The sequence below is a fragment of the Cydia strobilella genome, chromosome 17 (assembly GCF_947568885.1).
Source record: "Cydia strobilella chromosome 17, ilCydStro3.1, whole genome shotgun sequence".
In the NCBI taxonomy this organism is placed as follows: Eukaryota; Metazoa; Arthropoda; class Insecta; order Lepidoptera; family Tortricidae; genus Cydia; species Cydia strobilella.
In genome coordinates this window covers 13,976,457-13,999,071 of record NC_086057.1, presented here as the reverse complement: position 1 = coordinate 13,999,071, position 22,615 = coordinate 13,976,457, and the positions used below count along the sequence as shown (strand labels likewise).

Here is a 22,615-nt window from a genome sequence, read left to right as displayed (position 1 = left end):
CCTATTGTGTACAACTGCTGGGCAAAGGCCTTCGTCCTCTTCTTCCATTCGTCCCGGTTTTGATTATCCCGCCATTGCCGAAGATGTCTGCCGGATCCCCGGTTTGACTCACGGGACACCCACTCCGTGGCTATCTTAGCCCGCAAGTCATTCGGTTTTTTTTGTGTTGATTATTCATTTTGTTTTATATTGGGTAATTAAATTAGCAATTTACTAGTACAAGTAGACCTGTTACTCATACGAAAAACTAACTCGAGTCCATATAAACTAACTATGCAACGATTCTAATAGAACAAAGTGAGGCAGTATCATTATAAACGGCATTATTATATTTAAAAAAATACTTTGCCGTTTTTTGCGTATAGGCCGGTCCGCACAGTTCAAAATGTATGAGAAATCTACATTAATTCTCACATTAGAGATTTTTTGAGATGTGATTACCTATGTTACAAATAATATATTTTGAAAAAAATCTCCACAAAATATGTCAATTTGTTTTTATAAATCCAAATTATTACTAAAATAGAGAAATAATCCAAAACATCAATCCCCACACTAGAGATTTTCTAATATGCTGTTCTCAGGCATATACTCATTAAGTATTTATATTTTCTTCCAGCTTGGCACAGAAACCTGCCCCCAATAACTTTCTTTATTAAAATTTTTTTTTACATAAAAATAACAACTAATGTGTACATAAAAATGACATGTTAATTAAGCTCTTTATATTTACTATATTCTACAAAAAAATCTCTAACGTAAATGAATCCGTTTAATTACTATTAACCATTTTTGTTTCGAATTTTTTTTTGTTGCTTATAGAAAATGGACACTCGACTTTTGTTTCACCTTCATAAATCTCTTACTCATGTTAGTGTAATAACAAAAAAAATCTCACGTATATGTAATATTGTATGGAATACAACCATAATTATTACGACGTCCAAGCTATTTAAATTACCCACGCAGGCACTAACTGACGGGTACTGATTCACTGTAGAGAACGTTTGATCGACTTCCATATCTCCGTCTCACTTCAATGTTCGCGGTAGACGATCGGTCCGCTTGAACTGACGAGAGTTCGCGATGCTCGACCGTTAATTCTCCCATGACTAACTTACCCAGTTTCATCGGTACGCGTAACGATTGTTTACGCATGTTTAATTTTGATTGCGCGCTTACTTAACACACCTCAGGCAAAGCTCCGATAAAACGCGCAATGCATACATTGCGGCATATATCTCACGTATGTCAGCTATGAGGCTATGACATAGCAATGACAGACAGTGGCAGTTAGTGCCAAATTAGAATACAGACTTTTTTACCAACCATAAAGTAGTGCAAAGAGAATTTTAAACTCCTTAGTGAAAACCTCACGGTTTGTGCGAAATTGAGCGTTAAGCTATACTATGCTAATAAAGATGATGGTGTGATTTACGGACATTAATAATAGATATAATTTATTTTATTGTATAATACATTCCCGTTTCATTTACACCCAATATTATATCTTTTTCCGTAATCAAATGCGTTTATAATTACTGTAACCGTCTGTGTAGTGTACCATAATATACGCGATGGTTTGTCCCCCGGGCCCAAAATCGATGATCCCCTTTGATTATTTATTTTAAATGAACGTCAAAATCCAGACAGGAAATTTGATTTTGACATTTACGGCTACTGCCGTAGCAGTCGACAGCAATGTCGCGCTTCAATATTGCTGCAGTCGACTGCATTGCTGCAGAAAACGTGAAAAAGGTCATTCAATTCAATGGGTAGTAGAGTTATGAGATATTATATTAAATCATTATTACATACTATTTTACTCGCAAAAAGGTTTACTACCAACATACTTCTTGGTGCCCAAATGAAATAAATAGTACATTTCGATGCTAGTGCGGAAAGTATATCATTACTTCACGAGTACCGAGATGGGTTTCTTGGCAAGACTCGGGACGAGTGAAGAATGACATTTCCGCACGTGTATCGAACGACGTTTTTTAACACAGTTGCGAAAAAATAATAAAAACAACAAGTGAGGAATAAAAACAACAAGTAAGGAATAAAAACTTGGAAACTTAAAAAGCCGCTTAGTAAGAAAAAACGCCTCTTTTTTGACAGGCGTTTCGGCAGCTATTCCTTTAAAGTGATATTTTCCAGAATGAACAATAAATGGGCTACATTGTCCATTTTTTTATTTAGTGCAAATCGCCACACTGTAATTGTAACTGGGAAAATTGTCACAAAAAATTACATAACATTTAAATTTTTTGTAAACAACTCATTTTTTTGTATGGAAAGGGTCTAATATTTTTTTCAAAAATGAATTCCTCGTTCCTAAATTATACGAAAATGATATATAAGTTGCCCTAGTTGCTAAGAACAGGAAGAAATATAGCATAGATTGGACTTGGGGAGCCGACCCTTTCACCCCCCTTTTGGGGGGCGTTACGATCTCGTGGCTACCGGGCTGAATCAGTTTTATTTGCCCTAAGGAACAATCAATCGTGCCAAGCGGCATCGCCTGAGACAAAAGTGCATACTCAATGCGCTTACTTACCACTATAATTTAATAATCAAATTAATGGGCCCTGGAGGGAAATTCTCTGAAAACCTTAAGTTAGCTCATTTTACTTAAAGGAGACATTCTTTTATTTTTAAAAAGAACCTAAATTGCATTCAAAGGTTTTTTTTTTTTTTTTCAATTTTGCTTGTCTAAAAATATTCTTGAGTACTAAATATTCGATTTTATGGAAATTTTGTACGACAGACGAGTGTGAGACCTAATGTTTCTTGAATAAACGTTATCATTAACATTAACTGTATCGACGTGGTATCGACTAGTAGAATAAAATAGGGAGTGTTTATTGTTTGGAATTTTTAGTCGGTTCGATTCCCAGGCGAGACAAGCGAATTTGAAAAAACCTTTGAATGCAGTTTTGTTTCTTTTTAAAAATAAAATGAGCTAACTTAAGGTTTTAAGGCACTTTCCCTTCAGGGCCCATAAAAAAATTCCACACTGTATATTCAGAGCACGTCTTATTCTCAACTGTTAGACCTTAGACTAATATAACTTGATCCCAAGTTTCCTTACAATTATACGTAATCGAGGGCCAGGTTCATACTGGTTTCATGTCGCGATGCGCTCGCTGACAAATACCAAGCGGTAAGAATTGCTGACATTTGCGTCTTTTCACTCTCACAGCTCCCGCTACTAAAAGCATCGGATGACAGGATCGTTGAAAAGGGACAAACATATCGTTTGACGTTACGTTACTCTTCTCGTGAATTGTCAAAATTTAAAATTCGAAATTAGCTTTATAATTTGTCCGGGCGGCTATTCAAAGTATAACTAAGTGGACGGTCCTTACTAACCAGTAAGATTCAGATCAAGCATAATAGATAGTTGTAAGACTTCAAGGGTCTATTTATATCTGACACAGCATCCAGTATTCTAAACGTTTTGTGAATAGATATAAAAATTTGACAGCTATCGTTTTTCATATAAAGACAGACACTTAATGCATTGAACTATTGAACCTTAACGCAATGCCATAAGCCATAAGGTATACTTTCCTAATATACCTTGAGGCTAATTCGAACTTTGTTATTAAAGATATATATTTTTTAATTTGCGTGTGCGTCTCGCTCGTACTAGTTAAAATATGTTTTGGAGCGAGCGAGACGGTCGGGCGAATGATAACAAAATGATATATTATTGACATCTTAAATAAAGTTCGAATTGGCCTCTGTGAATGCCTGGAAATACCGCATACTTTTTAATTTTTTTATGCTGGAAATTGATTTAATTATCGAGAGAAAAATGAATACGTTATTCTTCCATAACTTGTGCAGTTACTGGCAAAAAACTAGAAATGTCCATTAATTGTGCAGAACATTATTTGCTGTTTGTTTCCAAAATCTTGCTGCTATTCAACAAATATAGTAGTGACTCGGGAGATTTTTAAACATGATCGATACAACTACTTCATAACCACCATAGTAAACTTTTCTCTCGGTGTGGGAGTTCCTCGGTCATGAAAAACTTACAAAATAATAATTTGTTTCAATAAATCTATAATTTACATTATTGTCGAGAGATATTCTGACCGTGTAGTCGTATAAGCTTCATAACCCATTCTACGAAAAATATCTTATGTGGGAATTATTGTTTAAGTAGTATAAAAGATTTAAAAAAAAGTTTTATTTCTCAAAAACGGTAACTGATATCAAGTTGTTACTTTACAGACGGGTATTCAATATGATATAGAATTCACCCATGTAGAAAAATTTGAGTGTGCATTTAATGTAACTTAAACTTTATATTGACTCCACTAGTAATGATACGGAACCCTTCGTGCGCGATTCCGACTCGCACTTAGTCGGTTTTTTTGTAGTGCTTACCTGTTTTGTGCTAGAGAGTAGAGCAAAACGTATTTTGTAGTCTTTATTTTCTTTTAAATACTAATTATCCTATAGGAATAATTAGTATTTAAAAGATCTAGATATCCTTCTGTCGAAGGAAATGAAATTCGTTTGTCAAATTAAAGAAAGCTGCTATTACTCAATCTATGGATCAATCCCTTGTAAAAAAAATACACATTTCTTTGACATTATTTCACACAAATAGGCCACGTGTTACTAACCAAGTGACCACTATAAATTACTTAAGAAACGTTCAAAAGGCGCAATTTGTCCATTCTCGATTCTCGCCCACATATCTCTTTACCACGACAATTACGTAAATGTCCATAAAATTAATTGTAACAGAACCGTTTACACGCCAATAATGACCGGAGAATTTACTTGTAATGACCACTGGCTTTCTATACAAATATCACCGACAAAATTACTAAACTAGATGAAAAACTTAATAACAAACGAAATTAAACTTTATCCTCAAATTTATAAAGATTACAAATAATTTTATGAATAGAAAATAGCAAAACGTGCTAACAATGATATCTTCATTCACGAATTGACAGCTGCGGTGGCCATTTTGATTTTTTTCATTGATTTACGTACGCCCACGGCGAGACAAATTTTATTGATGTTTTGCGCATCTGACTTTTGTGCAAATACAAATACAGTTATTGTAATCAAATACGAACTGTAATGCTGTTGAATAGGGGGCGCAGTTTTGTTTTTGAGCTGCACAGTGTAAGTTGGTATAACCTTGGTAAATGTAGGTAATTATTGGAAAATTGTATGGAAATATGTGCGTTGGTGAAATGTTTAATGAATCGGCGTATTGATGGTAAACATTGTAGGTAATTATCGAAGCAACGTTCTGAAATACAGATTTGTAATTAGTTATGAAAGGTTGGATTGGAACTCATCAAATTACTAAGTATATGCAGTTGCACATTTATAATTTAATATAAACCGACTCAGGTGGTACAGACACGTGATGCGAAGGGGCGAACAGTACGTTGCCAAAAAAGCTCTGAACCTGCCGGAGAAAAAGAGAGGCCAGGGACGCCCGCCGTCAACATGGTGGACCAGCATGACCCAATTACTTAAGAGGAACAATTTGCCCGATCCGACAACCCTCGACAGCGCAAAATAATTAGGAGAGCCGACCCCACCTGAAGTGGGATGGAGCAAGGAATAAAAATAATAATAATAATATATATACTTGTTGTACGGTCAATGATAACAGACGATAAATCTAACTTCTTATACCGTAATTCCGGCATCCGGAAATACTGGAATATCGCCTCGATTTTTACGATATTGCGAGAATAGAAGAGTACCAAATTAGATTTTTACATTTAAATATTTAAATAGGACTAAAACTGAGATAGTTGTAAATATTTCGAACTAAAACCTTTTTTTTAATGAACGCAAATTAAAACAAACAAAAAAATATGAAATAAACAGACAAAAAAACTTAAATGGTCAATATCAATACTGTTATTCGCGGTATCCTCAATATCGAATTTCAATAGCGGTATTAAGAATTGTCCAATCATCATCATCATCATCATCATAACTTAAGAGTTTTGCTCTTGTCGGTGGAGTAATTGCCAATCCTTTCTTTCCTGAGCCAGTCTTTTGATTTGCTCGTACGATGCATTCTCTTTTACAAATAACATCTTTTACATATCTGAGCCAAGTAAAAGAGAATTGTCCAATATTGCCCTAAAAGCGACCATCGTGCGGGCCAATTCTAGTTTTAGTTATTCCATCTGTTTCCGATATGATACTGATCTGACAGTATCAAAAGTGACGTTTTTGCTTAAAGAAATGTTACTTTTGACACTGACTGACAGGTCAGTATTATATCGGAAACAGATCGAATAACTAAAACTGGAATTGGCCTGTTAGGCTCGCAAATCTGAATTTATCAGACAATAGACAGGTTCTTAACAGATGTGTCTGTTGTGGCCCTTATACTGTCTAAGGTTCAGCAAGTGATAGAATGACAGCCAGGGATTCAACTCGCATACGTCACGACTCGGCAGCCATTTATTATCAATTCCAACATTATTTAGAACATTCTGTGACAATTTCCTTATCAACCCAATCTCAACCTTAAGAACAACAGATTAGAGTTCAAATTAGAATGCGCTAAAATGCCAATTTAGATTTGATCTCCAATCAATATTAAACCTTAATCTTTTATAAAATAAGGTTGGTTTTTATTGCGTTAAAAATCCAGGGGTGCACAACCGCTAACGACAGAGCCGATTCAAATTAGTATGGTAAAGTTTTAAGTCGGTGAGGAATGAAATTAATCTGCACCGTGTTCCGTCAACGGCCTGATTTATTACACCTGGACTTCCGGAGACGTGGGAGGGTTCAATTTGATTTTTTTTAAATTTCGAATTGCACGTTGTTTCAATAAATATTGGTTTGATTTGGTTTTCTATTGGACATCCCATCCCATATCCAACTCAGACTGTGTATTTGTATAAGAGTTAGACCAAGATAAGTCTGCAACGATTTTGATAGCACACGCAGTGCATGTTATTTATACGTCATAATTTCATAGAAGTTTGACGTTTAAAATAACACACTGCGTGTGGTATCAAAATCGTTGCAGACTTTTCTTGGTCTAACTCTACGAGTCAAAAAAATTTTATATTTTGTTTTAATGAAATAAAGTACATGTTCGAACTGGTTTTCGAATTCACATAAAGTGGATAGAGTCAGACCAAGCTAAGTTGGCAGCAATATTGATAGCCTAAATTATGACAACACTTGCACCGTCTGGGCTATCAAAATCGCTGCAAACTTAGCTTGTTCGGACTCTTCTGACTCTATATTCATTGCGTAAGTACCGATACTTATACTAGTTTCTTATAGAAATATTGCTTCGTAGCGATTGATTGTTGAACTTGCGATTTTTAAATTAGCAAATAAACTGATTTTACTAATAAAAAAAACAGACGTAAATACTTATATTTTCTTGACTGAATCATAAAATTGCCTACACGTTAGTATTTTTCTTTCCATATCACCTTTTGAAAACTTTCCTTCAAACTAAGTTCATTTCTATTCCTCTTAAACATTCTACTAAAGCCTTATGCCATGTTAACGCCTCTGGAGTTATTTCTGAATTAAATCATAATTCTGAAGGTTTTAAGTTCGTTTAAACCACAATATCCTGTAAAAGCTTTCTCCTAAATATGTTGATTGTATTAATACAAATGTTTATCTAAAAAAACTATGTCATTTGGTCTGCAGGACAAGTATAAAACAAATTTAATCGACCCTAAAACAGAATGAACATTTTTAACATCTCCCCTAATGAAGTAAGAGAGTAGAGATGCCCCGAATAGTGGTTTTGGTCGAATACCGAATACCGAATATTCGGCCCCTCTCTCGGCCGAAGGGCCGAATATTTGGCGACTGAATATTCAGCATCAGACCCATAATAAAATAAAATATTTTGTAATCAAAAAACACTCAAAAAAGGGGCTTCGTATTTAACAACTTTCCAAGAACGCATTTTAAATATTAAATCAGGTTTTGGTTATTTTTATTGTGTAATTTTTATTTTTAGGTAATTGCAAAAGATTCCGTATTCGACCGAATAGTAAGCAACATTCGGCCGAATACTGAATATTCGGCAAAGCGGCCGAATAGGCCGAATACCGAATAGTTGCCCGAATATTCGTGGCATCTCTATAAGAGAGACAATGCATCGTACGACGGTAATAAATTATCAGCTATCTTCCGTGCCAGGGGTTGTTTACCTCTGATCGCTTAATTAATTTTATGCGATGCTGGAATTGTGTGTGCGTTTTTTGATAATTGCAGTCGCTCAACAGTTTTTTTATTAAAAATTAAAAATTTATAAAGAGCGCTGGTGGCCTTGCGGTAAGAGCATGCGACTTTCAATCCGAAGGTCGCGGGTTCAAATCCCGGCTTATACCAATGAGTTTTTCGGAACTGTATGAAATATCATTTGATATTTGCCAGTCGCTTTTCGGTGAAGAAAAACATCGTGAGGAAACCGGACTAATCCCAATAAATGGCTTACCTCCCCTCCCCTCCCCTCCTCCTCCTGCTTCCCTCTGGGTTGGAAGGTCAGATGGCAGTCGCTTTCGTAAAAACTAGTGCCTACGCCAATTCTTAGGATTAATTGTCAAGCGGACCCCAGGCTCTCATGAGCCTTGGCAGAAATGCCGGGATAACGCGAGGAAGAAGAGATTTAACAAAATATAAATTATTAAACGAGCACATGAGCCAAGCGTATTTATTTTGGAAAATACATACTTGGAAAAGGAACTTCTCTTAGAGCATATCGCTTGTTTTTAAAACTTTTTGTTACGGTTACAATGTCAAATCAAAGATATTTTAATTTCATTCATCTCCCTATTAATTACACCACTATTGAGGCATTTTTTCCACATACAATTAGTTAATAATATAATTATCCAATAACACACCCAATCACAGCTATCACAACAATCAAATCCGTAGTTAATTTCATTTCGACTTCCATTACTTTCTTAAACCAATTTCCACTCTAAACATTCCATATTAAGGTTGAAATCCAAACGCACGCTAATTAACTTCAGTTTTAAACATTATTTTGGTATGGGAATGCATTTCCTGACTGATTTGTTCCGATTGCACCTGTGCGTGTTCCCACGCTGCGTCGCGGAACGCACGTGTGATTTGTTCCAATTTTAAAATGATTTGAATTTTGCATATGGCGACCCGGACATCTGGGCCTACCGCGAACACCGAAGTTAGCAAATTGCGGGCATCTTTCTCTGTCATTCTACTTACGCTTTAATTGGAGTAATAGCGAAAGATGCCAGCAATTTTCGAACTACGGTCACAGATTATATAATAGTTCCTACGAACAGTGCTACGGTGTACGCGGTAGGCCCTCTGTGCTGGAGGTGTGCGCAAACTTGAAGATTGGATTGAATGGAGGTTCAACTTCAACCTCTTAGCTGTATAAGGATTTATGGCCGAATTTTTAATCTTTTTGCATTTTTCTGAAAATATTTCATCTTTCTAGAACAATTTTCTGCCTCATACAGGATAACCAAGGTTTGGGCGCACAATTTTTGACCACCACACACATAAATGGAATGTAAGGGGTACAAGGATCTTATCAGAATTGTGGTGTACTGTGGTGTAAAACACTACGTATATTATAATGTACATTATAATATACGTAGTGTTTTACATTAATAATAATAATAAATCATTTATTTCAGACCGAGCTGATCCATTGTTTGTTAGTTACAGAGTATCTTAATAACTATGTTAGTGGCACAATACAAAAACAACAATAATTAAAATTGAACAATACAAATATAAAAAAAAAACTAAATATATTACCTACATTAATAAGTGCATATTAGTAAGTAATAATTGAAGAGTAAAAATTTTCAGTTTTAACGACGCACGCAGAGCAGAGGCAGCACTCGCCAGTGTGAGGTAAAAAAAAATTATGAACAAACCTAAACCAAAAACGAAAAAAGACGTCAAAATCAAATAGTATACACACTTTTTCCTGTCATTTTCCAATGAAAATACTGACGGTAGGAAATGTAATCAAGATACAAAATATCCCCTCAGGCGGCAAAGCAATTGGACTGTATTTCGCTTAGTAGGCAGTCAATGTAACAACACAACATCATTATCACAAAGGATACCACAAACTACGTTAATTCTCACTTACCTACTAATATATGTCTCCTTGACTTCCGTCACCAAGTCCGAAATTCCAATAAGACACACAAAAACACCGGTTTCCTTACTATTGACTATTGGAGATGAACCATGTCGTTCCCACGGGATCCTATTGCAGATACAGGATGTTTTACGCATATTATGAAAAAGCTGCATTTATTTAACGACAACAACATTAAAATCGATTTTATTATTATTTTTGTCAGATTTTGATTAAATTATAGAGGGAGTTCCCTATTCTGTACCTATAACATAAGAGCCACCGTATGTCCAATAAAAATTACAAAATTTTTCACTGAGTTACAAATACGTATACGTATGGAATTTTCGTAACTTTACATAAATAAAATGAAATAAAATAAAAAATAAAAGGTTTATAGGTTAATTTTAATAATAGTTTATAAGTTTTGTTATTGTTTTTTATTTAGTATTGTATTTTATATAATGTGAACAAGCGATAATATATTTTATATCCTTATAAAACCGTTAAAAAAAAAAAATTGAATAACGTCAATTATTTATTAGTTAAAGGAGCCCACTGACTATCAGTCCGCCGGACGATATCGGCCTGTCAGTTAGAACAAAAATTTGACGGAAACAACTGACAGGTCGATATCGTCCGGCGGACTGATAGTCAGTGGGCCCCTTAAGATTACGTCAATTTCAAATTAGTTTAAATACTAGCGTAGTAAGTATTAAGTTAACTAAGCATGATACTCGTATTTTTACTGTTTATCTTAGTTTAAGCATTTACATAGTTGCGTATCGAATTAGTGAGTTTATAATACATTCTATAACGGTAGGTTTATTAGTGATAATTAAACAACCTATCATTGTATCTTCTACGCAGGCATTTCTATATGAAGTGTTTAATAATCCAAGTTGTTTCATATACTCTAAGAACAAATTAAATTATTTTCTATGAAAATATTTTAATTTGTGGTTTTTCAAGTAGACACACTACTATTTAAACTATAAACTGAAATAAATATCATATACGAAGGAAAAAAATGACCAAAGCCTCCAGTGTCCAGAGCTGGAATCGAACCAGCGTACCCCGTTTACCGGACAGGTGCCTGAACCGCTCGGCTATCCGGCCACGGTGGCATGGGTCGAAATTTCCAAGTATATGACAATTCCCGAAGGCTTGTGGCGCCCCCTGGCCTGGCTGGTTTTTTCCTTCGTATATGATATAAATATCATAAATTTCAGTTTATTGTTTCATATATTTTTAAAATTAGACTAAAACATTGATTACTAAAATCACCGTTTCATGACAATGATGAATATTTTTCCAGCAAAATTGATGATGTGTCTAAATAAAATTAATTATAATAAATAAACATGTATATAACATGACATAAGTACAAATAAGTGTAATATACGTATAAGTATATACTACATTTATATTCAAATTTTATATAATTTTTGACTTGTAACCTAATGTTATCAATAAATTTTCATTTTCATTTTTCTGACCCTTCGGCCAGGAGACCATAGTATAATAAAAATGTTGAGAAACGTTATAAGCGGATATAACTAGCATAAAAAATCATGTGTGGTGTATTTCAATCCAATGAACCCAAGATTGATTCAGGAGACGTAACCGGCAATTAGTGTTAAATACACCCTGTTAACCTGTTCACCCTGTATCTACACGGTAGGTATGCGGAACGCAGATGTTCCCGCCTTCCGGAATTCCGCGGTTTTTGCTGTAAAATTTGACGGTCTTTCACGATCTGAGTCCAATGAGTCTTGAAATTAACTCTAACTAGAAATTTAAAGCGTTTTTTATTAGCTAAGTGTCAATTTCGATAAACAACATTTATTATATGATTATTAATAGCTATTTTGTTTTTATCGCAAAAAAAAACAATCCAAATATTTAGGTAGGTAGATAGGTATAGTACTAGTACGTACCTATATTTACAAATACATAACATTTAGCATTATAGACATTATAGTAGTAGAACCTAGTATTAACAGGCAAAATACAGCAGGCGCTCTGTTATACCTAAATGAAGTATGGGTAATAAAAACTAAATATATAATATAAATTCTAGATATCAAATGACCGTCATTCGAACAATCCTTATGTGTAGTGGTGAGGCCTGGACACTAACACAAGAAGAGGAATGTCAGCTGGTAGCGGACAAAAAGATCTTTCGAAAAATCCTGGGACATCAAGAGAGACAACGGCACTCACGATATGGAAGAACGCCGAAATCGAGGAATTGGTGGGCGAACCTAATATCATCGGCGAAATGAAGTCTAACAGATTTAGGTATTTCTCTGGTATCTGATTTGTTTAAAAAAACTATGTACAAAACTTTCAGTGAGGTAAACTGATTACGATTGAGGTTTGGTGTTGGCTTATTATTTATAAACAATTTTATTTTTTGAATGTAATTAATTAAGATTGCTAAAAGGCTAATAATAAACAATAATTGTCAAAAGATACAATAAAATTAATTCAGTATAAAATAACTCAAGACAATGCATTTTATGGACTGCATGTGCATATAACACTCGTCATTATTGTCATCAACATTCAACTCAAAATACGCACACAATAAAAACAAAATTTCTCTTTTAACACTGTCATAAATAATTTCCACCATAAAAAAACTACTGCGAGTTATCTTCTAGAGAGATAATATTCCCAAATTGGTAGTTTCTGGAACCACAAACTGGCCACTTTGCGAGTAGATATCTTCCCACTAAAATAGCAACACTGTCGTAAAAATAAAGAAGCATTCAAGTCATAAGAGGCAGCGTTTTCGTTTTTATAAGCTTTTATTTTATAAAGATGACCTAGTCCGGTTTAGGTGTAATGGAGGAATACGTTGGATCAGTAAGCGCATAAGAATCCCCGGCAAGCTCGGCCGAATTTAACCTTCCCTTCCCAAAACTACGTGTTGGATTTTAATGAAACTTTCCACATACAATAACATGAGGTTTATCTAGGTCTGCAATTAGTTTACATAGCTCCAGTTTATAAAACAAACGAAAAAGAGCAAAGACAAATTTTGTATGAAAAACTTAAATTCGCTCTATTCTTTTAACTGTGGTATTTCAAGTTACATAAACTAATTACAGACATAGATATACCTTATTCTATTGTAAGTACAAAGTTTCAGAGCAAACTCGTAACTACGTTTGTATGGAGAACCGAGCTTGCTGCGGACCCTTAACTCAAGGAGACAATCCAATATGACAATCATTGATATAAAATACCAATCAACACTTTTACATACATATAATGTATGGAACTTATGGAATTATCACGCGACTATTCGTAGCATTTGTCACCTTTTTTTTACTAAAGCGATACGGAAAACTAAACTTCACTAGGAAAAACGCGTTTGTACTGAAAACGGGTTTTTACAGCACCATATTTGTGGCTTTCCAGCACAGAAGGGTCCTTATGCTTCAAGTGCAAGGACGTTTCTATCTGAAAAATCAACAATTTCAATAACGCCATCAGGCGGGCCGTATGCTTGTTTGCCCCCGACATAGCATAAAAAAATATATATGTAGGATGGATTAAACACACTTTCACTTCTTGATTTATATTTTCACTTTTTAACCATTACAGCTCAATTTTATTTACTGCCACCATCCGCCATTTTTCCATCTCCCCTCTCACTCCCTCACACGCTAACAGTTGCGTTCAGGTAAATAATGTTACAATAAAAATAAAAATACAAAATAGACTCCTACATATATCCGATATCATCCGTTTCTGACTCTACAGAAAAGGTAGCTCCATGTCTCCAATGTCTTAAAAATTATATACGTCCAACATCACTCTTTAGGTTTTAGTAATTTTAGTAAATAGAAATCACTTACATTTTTGCAAAGGTATTATATTAAAATACTTAGGTATCATCAAGTAAATTATAGTAACGATTTCCAAGGGTATTCAACTAGCGTATCATCAAAACAATCTTTATATATCTGTCAATACGATCGTTTACGTAAAAACACCCTAAAAAAGGTATCTGAACAATCTGAACTCCCATGGGACCGTCCACGCGAGCGGAGATAACTTGAGCGGCGAAAAAACGCTTATCGCGCTTTTTATGGACGAGTGTTATGACGGTAATAGATTAAGTGGCACTTCAGATATCTTGAAAGGAAGCGAAATTTGGAGCTATTTATGGATATTTTGGTTAAATGTGTATTGTTTAGACTATAGGTCTACCCACTTATCTCAGACAATTGGCAAAGTAGTGATTTTCTTATGTGAAAATACTAAGTGTACTTTGGAACTAAGAAAGTGTTGAATTTTTCTTACTTACCATAATATAAATCAGCTTCATACAGCTTCAACCAGTCCATACTCAAGTCTGTAGCTGACCATAATTGACCAAGCGTAGCGAAGGTCTTCATTACAGCTCGGGCAAAAATGCTTTCGTATATTTCGTATGCTTTCGAATGTTCTGCTCCCGAGCATCCCATCGTTACGTAAGGGACATTCGGACCCATTTTTTCGACTTTCCGAGCCTGGTTCTTTTTTGGCATGCCTTTTTATAGTGTAATATTGGTATCATAAAGCTGCTTGTTTTCTTAATAAACTGGCTAATTTGCTTTTACTGAGCGCATCTCGCCATCAAACGTAACAGTTTGGCGAGAATATAAATGTTTAGTAATTAAGTTGTAAATTACAAATACTTTATTAGTTAGTAATTACAAGTTATAACACACATGTCATACAAAATAAAACATTACAAAGATCTTAACCTGAAGTTGTAAATTAGAATATATAAATAAATAAATAAACTCTAGGTCCATGGGGTCCCAGCGCGCATAAGTTGTTTGCAGAAATCGCGAAGCGTCTGTTTGACGTAACTGGTGACCGAAGAGCTGGCGGCTTTCTCGCACAACGTATCAGCATTGCGATACAGCGGGGAAATGCCGCCAGCATCCTTGGTACAATGCCTCAAGAGCCTATTTTAGATTTAAGCTAGTTATTAATTTCGTTTACGTAGTACCACTGTATATATCTTGTATGTAAATAAATGTCTATAATAAAAAAAAACTATTATACGCAAGTCGACAAAGTAATTCGGAATTAAAGTAAATAAGCGAATCGCATGCAAAATACGCCAATACTTTGTCCTACACGTAGACATTGCATAAATAAAGAATTTTGTTAAAAAAAAAACTAGTTGAAAAACTTACCGTTTTAATGGAATGCCCCTCCGCAGGTCACATTTCTCAACCGATTCTCGTGAAATTGTGTGATATCGATTGGTAGTTAGAATTTTTGTGTAGTTTCGTTTTTTTGAAAAGTACAAAAGGCGGAAATTGGCATAAATGATTTAACCGGCAGTAGTGATAAATATTTTTCCCCTCACTAGCTCGGAAAGCCGTCTTTTATCCTTTAAAACAAGCGGGGAAAAACGCACTTTATCCACTAGTGGGGAAAGTAATTTGACCTTGGGTGGAGCGTGTTTAAGAAGCTTTTGCTGACAGATAACAAAACGTAAAACGCTCATAATAATGGTTCGTTCGATATTAATTATCATAAATAAATGGTTTGAGAATTTAATAAAAAATACCAAAAGCTTTATTTAATTACCTTAAATTCCATAAGAAACATTTGTTTTTTTAAATGATTTTGAATGTAATTCTGAACGCACAAGTTGAGTCGATGCAATTTCAAAACGCATCGCCAGAAATGTCAAAATTGTCAACAAAAATTTTCTCACCGACTCCGACACGTAAATATACGCAACTTCCAGAGTTTTCTGTTATAATATTGTATTATCGTAAAAAAATTTAATTCCAGTGATGAAGATAATCTAACGCCTGTGGATGTTGCACTTTCCTCGCTATAGTGAGGGGAAAAGTTTTGTGTTACACACGGGTGCAAATGTATTTTACTTCTCGTGTGTTGAAACACTTGCTACGCTCAGGATTCTATTTTAGAACCACTCGCTTCGCTCGTGGTTCAACTATAGAATCCTTTCGCTTGCTCGTGTTTCAATTCCACACTCACGGGTAAAATACAACTTTGCACCCTTGTATAACAAATAACTATTTCACCTCAGCAGCTCGAACAAGCCTACTTTAGTCACTCCAGGGAGTGAAACAAAGTAGCTTTTTAATTTAGTGAAGGCCATGAACTGCCACTTCATACTTCTATTACAAATTTGTTTTTTTTGTTGCCTTTTTTGTTGCTCTGCATTATTCTGTGTAATTCGAAATAGGTACATTTTGACCTTTAATATGTTTTCACTACTTAGGTGAAAAATTATATGTGCAACACGAGAGCAAAGTTATTTTACATCTCGTGTTTTTGAGTCCCGAGAAGCGAAAGATCCTATAATTGAATCACGAGCGAAGCGAGTGATTCTAAGTTAGAATCTTGAGCGTTGCGAGATACTAATAAACACTCGCAAGAAAAACCAACTTTCCTCTCTTGTTGCACAAATAACTATTTATTTTCTTCGCGAGAGCACAAGTAACTACTGTTACTATTCGTAGCAACTTCTTACCAACTTTAAAACCTTGATCACACACTTTGCTGCTAACTGTACAAGCCATCCTGAAATCATTAAAGTAAGTACTCTACGTAACCGTATTTAAGCACGTAGTGGGTGTCAGATTCAGCCAATAGTAACGCAGGGGTCACGACCCCGACATGCCACGCCCTTCCATAAATAACTGACTGAAAACATGAGTTCAAGAAATGTGACGTTTTCAACCAAAAGGTACCACATTGTCGCTTGTCGATAAGGTTGATTTCAAATTGAAGCTATATGGAAATAGCGCCATATTGACAATCGACAATAAGTACCCTTTTGGATGAGAATGGCACAAACAGAGAAATAAGAATGTAAGCTATGTAACGTTGCACGTACATGTTTTAATTATAAGCTTTAATTATTTTATTTTTACATTTTAAATTACTAAAATTTTAGGATTTAACTTAATTATAACAGATTTTAAATTATTATTGCATGAATTATTATTTTATTTTAATCCTAATCAATTATTATTTTTATTAATTATTTACATCAATTAATTATTTATTTATACAATTTTATTAATCAAATTTTATATTTACATTAATGGTCTTCTTCTACTTTACTATAGTAAAGTAAGATTAGGAAAACATGATGATTAGGTATTGCATGTTTTCGGGCGTTCGCACTTTATCCGTACTGACTATACTCGCGACTGGTTTATTGAGTGACGTCATGGAAAGATCGAGAAGCCGGTCTGTCGATCGCTGCCTCCGCGCCGTCGTCCGCGGGCCAGTCAGTCCGCGCCACCCACCTTTGCATACGCACGTATCGCCGCGCACACGGGCCTCCGTGTCGTCTAGCGCGCCGTACGAATTTAAATTCTTTTAATTTAATTCAGGTGGGCGCGGACACCTATTAATTATAATTTTCATTTGCGACGTTTTCGTTATAAGTGTATTCCCGCACCCACGTACTGGTAAGTGAAAAGTGTTGAACGTTTTAATATTAGGATAAATAGTTTAGTTTTAGGATAAAGTAGCTCTCTTGTAATTCACTTATTATTCAGTCTTTAACGTTTTAAATCATACATTCCCATTTTATGCTAAATGCCTTTGCCAGCAAGATATTGCAAATTCCTTTGTTCTATAGTGGCGGGTACGACTAAGTATGTATGCGTACCCCCCAACTTATTTAAAGTTCACTTCTTTGTTCTTCTTACTTTCTTTATTCTGTGCTTTTCCTTCGCTTTTGTAACTCCGCTCTGCTTGTGAACACAAACACGCTTTCTGCTCATGGTGCACCGGCTTTCCCATGGTCCCATCATCATCATCACAGGGTGTTCACAAATGCAGAGCGAGCAGGAACACATTTCTAAGACGTCTGGAAATTCACAGGGTGCGTCGTTATAATTACAAGAAGACCGTCGGCCGACAACAAACACGCCATCTACCACCTCGACGGCAGGGTTGGAGCCATAGTCGTTCGCCCGCCGTCGCCCCCCTGTTCCTCTAAAGCGCTGCCGAGTGTGAACTACCTGCTCCGGTTCCGGACCTTCGGCCAGCCAGGGCAGTACCGGATCTCGGGTGCAAATTTAGACGGGCCTTGACCACCCACGACCCTATTCAGTTTTAGTTGTTTTTTTTTAAATAAATTAATTTGTTAACGAGTTGGTAATTACTTATTTACTTTCCCTACCAACTTAGGGACATAACTGCCCGTAACGTTACATTGGCGCCCAACGTGGGGCACGAACCCACGACCCTGAGATTAAGAGTCTCATGCTCTACCGACTGAGCTAGCCGGGCGCTTACTCCATACATGAGTTCCGTACTTAGGTAGGTATGGTATAAAACGTTTATTAATAAGTTTGAAACTCGCTTAAAACGCTTATTTAGCTCAAATCTTATTAAAAAACCGGATAAGTGCGAGTCGGTCTCGCCCACCGAGGGATCCGTACTTTACAGACATTACTGTCATGTAAGCTGTTTGTAGCGACACTATCTCAGGGCCAAAAAAGTAATTAGTTTTATGAAACCACGATGCAAGTGAAACTTTTTTTCGGATTGTAGGCAATTTTACTGAAAATTTTCGGAGAATTATTCGATTTAGAGTATTGAAATCGCGTTTTAAATCTTAACTTAATAAATGTGCCATTTTCAATCAAAAGGGTACTTATTGTCGGTTGTCAATAAGGCGCTATTTACATACAGCTTCAATTTGAAATCAACCTTACCTATACAACAATAAGCGACAATGTGGTACCTTTTGGTTGAAAATGTCACAAATATCCTCTTTAATTATCTTACAAAAGCTCGCCCAACGCCAATGTTAATTCAGCTACTCAACACGGAATGGCGCTGTAATAAAATTAATTATTAATATCGTTTACTTATCATACGCGAGTCAAGGACTATAGTAAGTAAAGAAACCGGTATAAGTAAGCTCTCCGATTACGCATAGGTTGTTAAGGATCTCACGGTCACGTTACACTGGGGTTTTCGAGATGTCTAATGCTTGTGAGTACCTAGCCGTTGGGAATTGTTTGACGGAATCGTGACGTCCGTGACGTTTGAAATAAAAAGTCGTATGTGACTTGTTTGCCTTTCACCGTAGAATTTGACAGATAGAGAGAGTTTGCTGTATTAAACCTTCTGTGTCTACTGTGACAGCCTTCGTGAATTAAAGCCTGACCAGTAATATATGATCATCGTCAAGAGGGCGCTGTTATTCTCATGTATAGGCCATAGGGTGACAGTTCAGTTTAGTATGAAAAAAATAGTTTCAGTGAAATTCCGCAACATGGCGCGTGATCATATATTACTGGTCAGGCTTTAAGTATGTAATTGTCGTTAGTCTGATAATGAAGCTTATTTTAAAGACTATTATGAACTCTAAGTAGGTACTAGAAATAAAGTAGAATTTTACTAATGCTGTAATTCTGTAATGCGACAAGCTGAAGACGGACCAAAAAATTTGAGGCGATAGAATAAAAGTTTCACTTCAAAAGAAACTTGCGCTTTAGTGACATGACAATAACTTTCTCGAGTCAAATCAGCGTCCGGGAAATAGGTAAGTGTGTAAAGTTTTTGCAAGTCCAGGGCGGGGCGGGCGCGGTATTGATCTCCGGCGCGCAAGACGCCACCACAGCCTTTGTTTGGCAAGCATACGTATAAACAAGATGGGAGTTAGGATGCTGGACTTATATAGGTACTTAATATTATTATTTGTATCTCCGTTACAAACTCTCGGGTTTTCAGGCCCGGTCATTTATAAGGCGTGCGTGGGGATATAGATCCAACACGTAGAGGCCGTTTGGAGAGTTTTGATGTCATGTAGAACGCCTGCTGGAACCCATTCACGGGTACATAAATAGATACCCGTAAACCGGTTTCAGCAGGCATTGGGAGCTATTATAGAAAAGTGGAAAGAGTCCTGGTCTATGGCTTAAATTTAGGTGGAATATAATACTGGGCTATTGCTAAGAGTTCCGGACACCTGCCATAACATTGTGCTATCGAGGCAGGCGGTGACTCGCCACTCGCAAGATGGGCACCTGATGCCATCGTAAAGACGGCCAGGCGCAACACCGGCGTGAGCGGCTCAGGGGTGTCGAGAGGTGTGCTGCGCTTTCTCCGAAGTTACTCGCGGCGTTATGCCCTTTAACACTTCCACCCCTGGAGCATATAGCTCTTACGACTCCCCTCTGGACGGCCAATGAAGGCGAGCCAGAGCTGAGAGTCCTGCGGGTCCCCTTGGGGTCCACTCCGACCGACGAAGACACGCCAGAGACGGAGACCCTGACCGACTCTCTGGAGCACTCGGGTCCGTGGGGTCGTCACTCCCCAACAGCTCGCCACAAGCTGCCCTGCGGGCCATATTATTATTATTATTGTTGGGGTGTTGTGGGCCTGTGAGTGTCACGTCGCCCAAGCAGTGATCTATTGTGACGGCCCTTTCATTACTAATGCCAGTTGAGTCCAGAAAATTCCAGATTATTTGGGCCGTAATGTTCTGTACCTCATAGGCTTGCAGTACGTGCCGCCCTAAGTGGCTACTTCTTTTTGACATTAGTGGTCCACAGGAACAAAGAATGTGCATTGCAGTCTCCTCTGACTCCTGGCAGAACCTGCATGTCGCATCCTGTTTCTTCCCAATTCGAAACGTGTTTGTTCAACATGTGTTCAAGACGCCACCACAGCCTTTGTTTGGTTGGCGAGCATACGTATAAACAAGATGGGAGTTAGGATGCTGGACTTATATAGGTACTTAATATGATTCTTCACAAAATAATTAATCTGCGGTGCGGTATTGATCTCCAGGGCGTGCAAGACGCCAGCCTTTATTGCGAACATAGATAAACAGCAAGCTCGCATCTTAGGTACTATTTAGCATTCTCCTGGACTTGGCTTTCAATTAACTACGAGTACTTACCTGCCGAAATTTTCTCGAGGGGCTACAGTATGAGGTTCTTCAAAAAACCGAACAAGTGCGAGTCGGATTCACCCACCGAGGGTTCCGTACTTTTTAATATTTGTTGTTATGCAGAAATACATCATCTGTGAAAATTTCAACTTCTATTCACGGTTCATGAGATACAGCCTGGTGACAGACAGACAGACAGTGGAGTTTTAGTAATAGGGTCCCGTTTTTACCCTTTAAGGTTTACAGGTTTTTAAAGGGTCGGCAACGCGCATGTAACGCCCCAGTTGCAGGCGTCCATAGGCTTGGTAACTGCTTACGGCAGGCAGAAAACTTAACAAGTTTCTGCACATAGAAGTCGGCATCAGACGGCTAACATACATGACAATAATACATGTCACTTATTTAACGTTCAGTATTTGTATTGTAGTACCTCTGTATATAAGTACCTAAATAAATATTTCTTCCAATATGTTAATTATAAATATTTCAATGAAAACCACCATCGTAGGTTATACGTCAAATGCTAACAAAATCTGTCATACCCCAGTAGCATTTCTACGTCATTATGACGTAATAATGCCGTCAATATGACGTCGCTGACGTCATTTTGCTACCTGGGTATTTGTTTACATTATTTGCCGTTTCTATTGAACTCCACTTTAGTTTAGTAGGTATCTATTAAGTATACGCTTTTTTAACACGCGTAGATTTCTCGCACAATGAGCGCATACTCAACCCTTAATGTTTGTATGTCATCCTTTAGTGTCACACGAGCACAGTGGCGCCCTCATTACGGACGCCTTCCTTTGATCTCATGTCTGCAGCGCCGCCTTTATGTCTACATTCTACATACATACGCATATAATAAACACATGTACGACTATTATCAGAATCAGAATCAGAATGCTTTATTTGTAAAACACAGACATACATACATGGGTCCTAGGTGTAGGTGTACATTGAGCACTATGTTTTGCCAAGAGAACGAAAATCTAATTAATATTGAAATGCGCAAAATGTTGTTATAAAAAAAAAATACAATTAATTAAAATTAGCATTAAAAGAAATAATACTCAAGTTTGCCCTTATTACGCTTTTCTCGGTGCGCGAGTCCGACTCGCACTTTGCCGGTTTTTGTTTACTTTTGTGCAAAAACTTTTATAAAAATTTAATGGCGCATTTTAGACCTAAGTATGTTCGTATTTAGGGTTCCGTGCCCAAAGGGTAAAAACGGGACCCTATTACTAAGACTCCGCTGTCCGCCTGTCCGTCTGTCTGTCTGTCACCAGGCTGTATCTCATGAACCGTGATAGCTAGACAGTTGAAATTTTCACAGATGATGTATTTCTATTGTCGCTATAACAACAAATACTAAAAAGTACGGAACCCTCGATGCGCGAGTCCGACTCGCACTTGGCGGGTTTTTTTTCTATCGAGCGAAAGTTGTCTGGTTTCGAATCGCTGAAGACACTAGAGAAAGGCCCCAAGATATTAATATTTTTGGCAACCGTATTTTGATCTAAAAAACAGCCACGATTTTTCAAAAACTC

The 22,615-nt window shown here is 36.6% G+C and overlaps 1 non-coding gene across 1 annotated transcript; it reads right to left on the bottom strand.

Annotated features, from left to right (window-relative positions):
* Positions 1 to 18,375: 18,375 nt before the first annotated feature.
* On the bottom strand, positions 18,376 to 18,448 carry Trnak-cuu (transfer RNA lysine (anticodon CUU)). The gene has a single exon. It is a non-coding gene; the product is annotated as a tRNA-Lys (tRNA).
* Between the last annotated feature and the right edge of the window lie 4,167 nt (positions 18,449 to 22,615).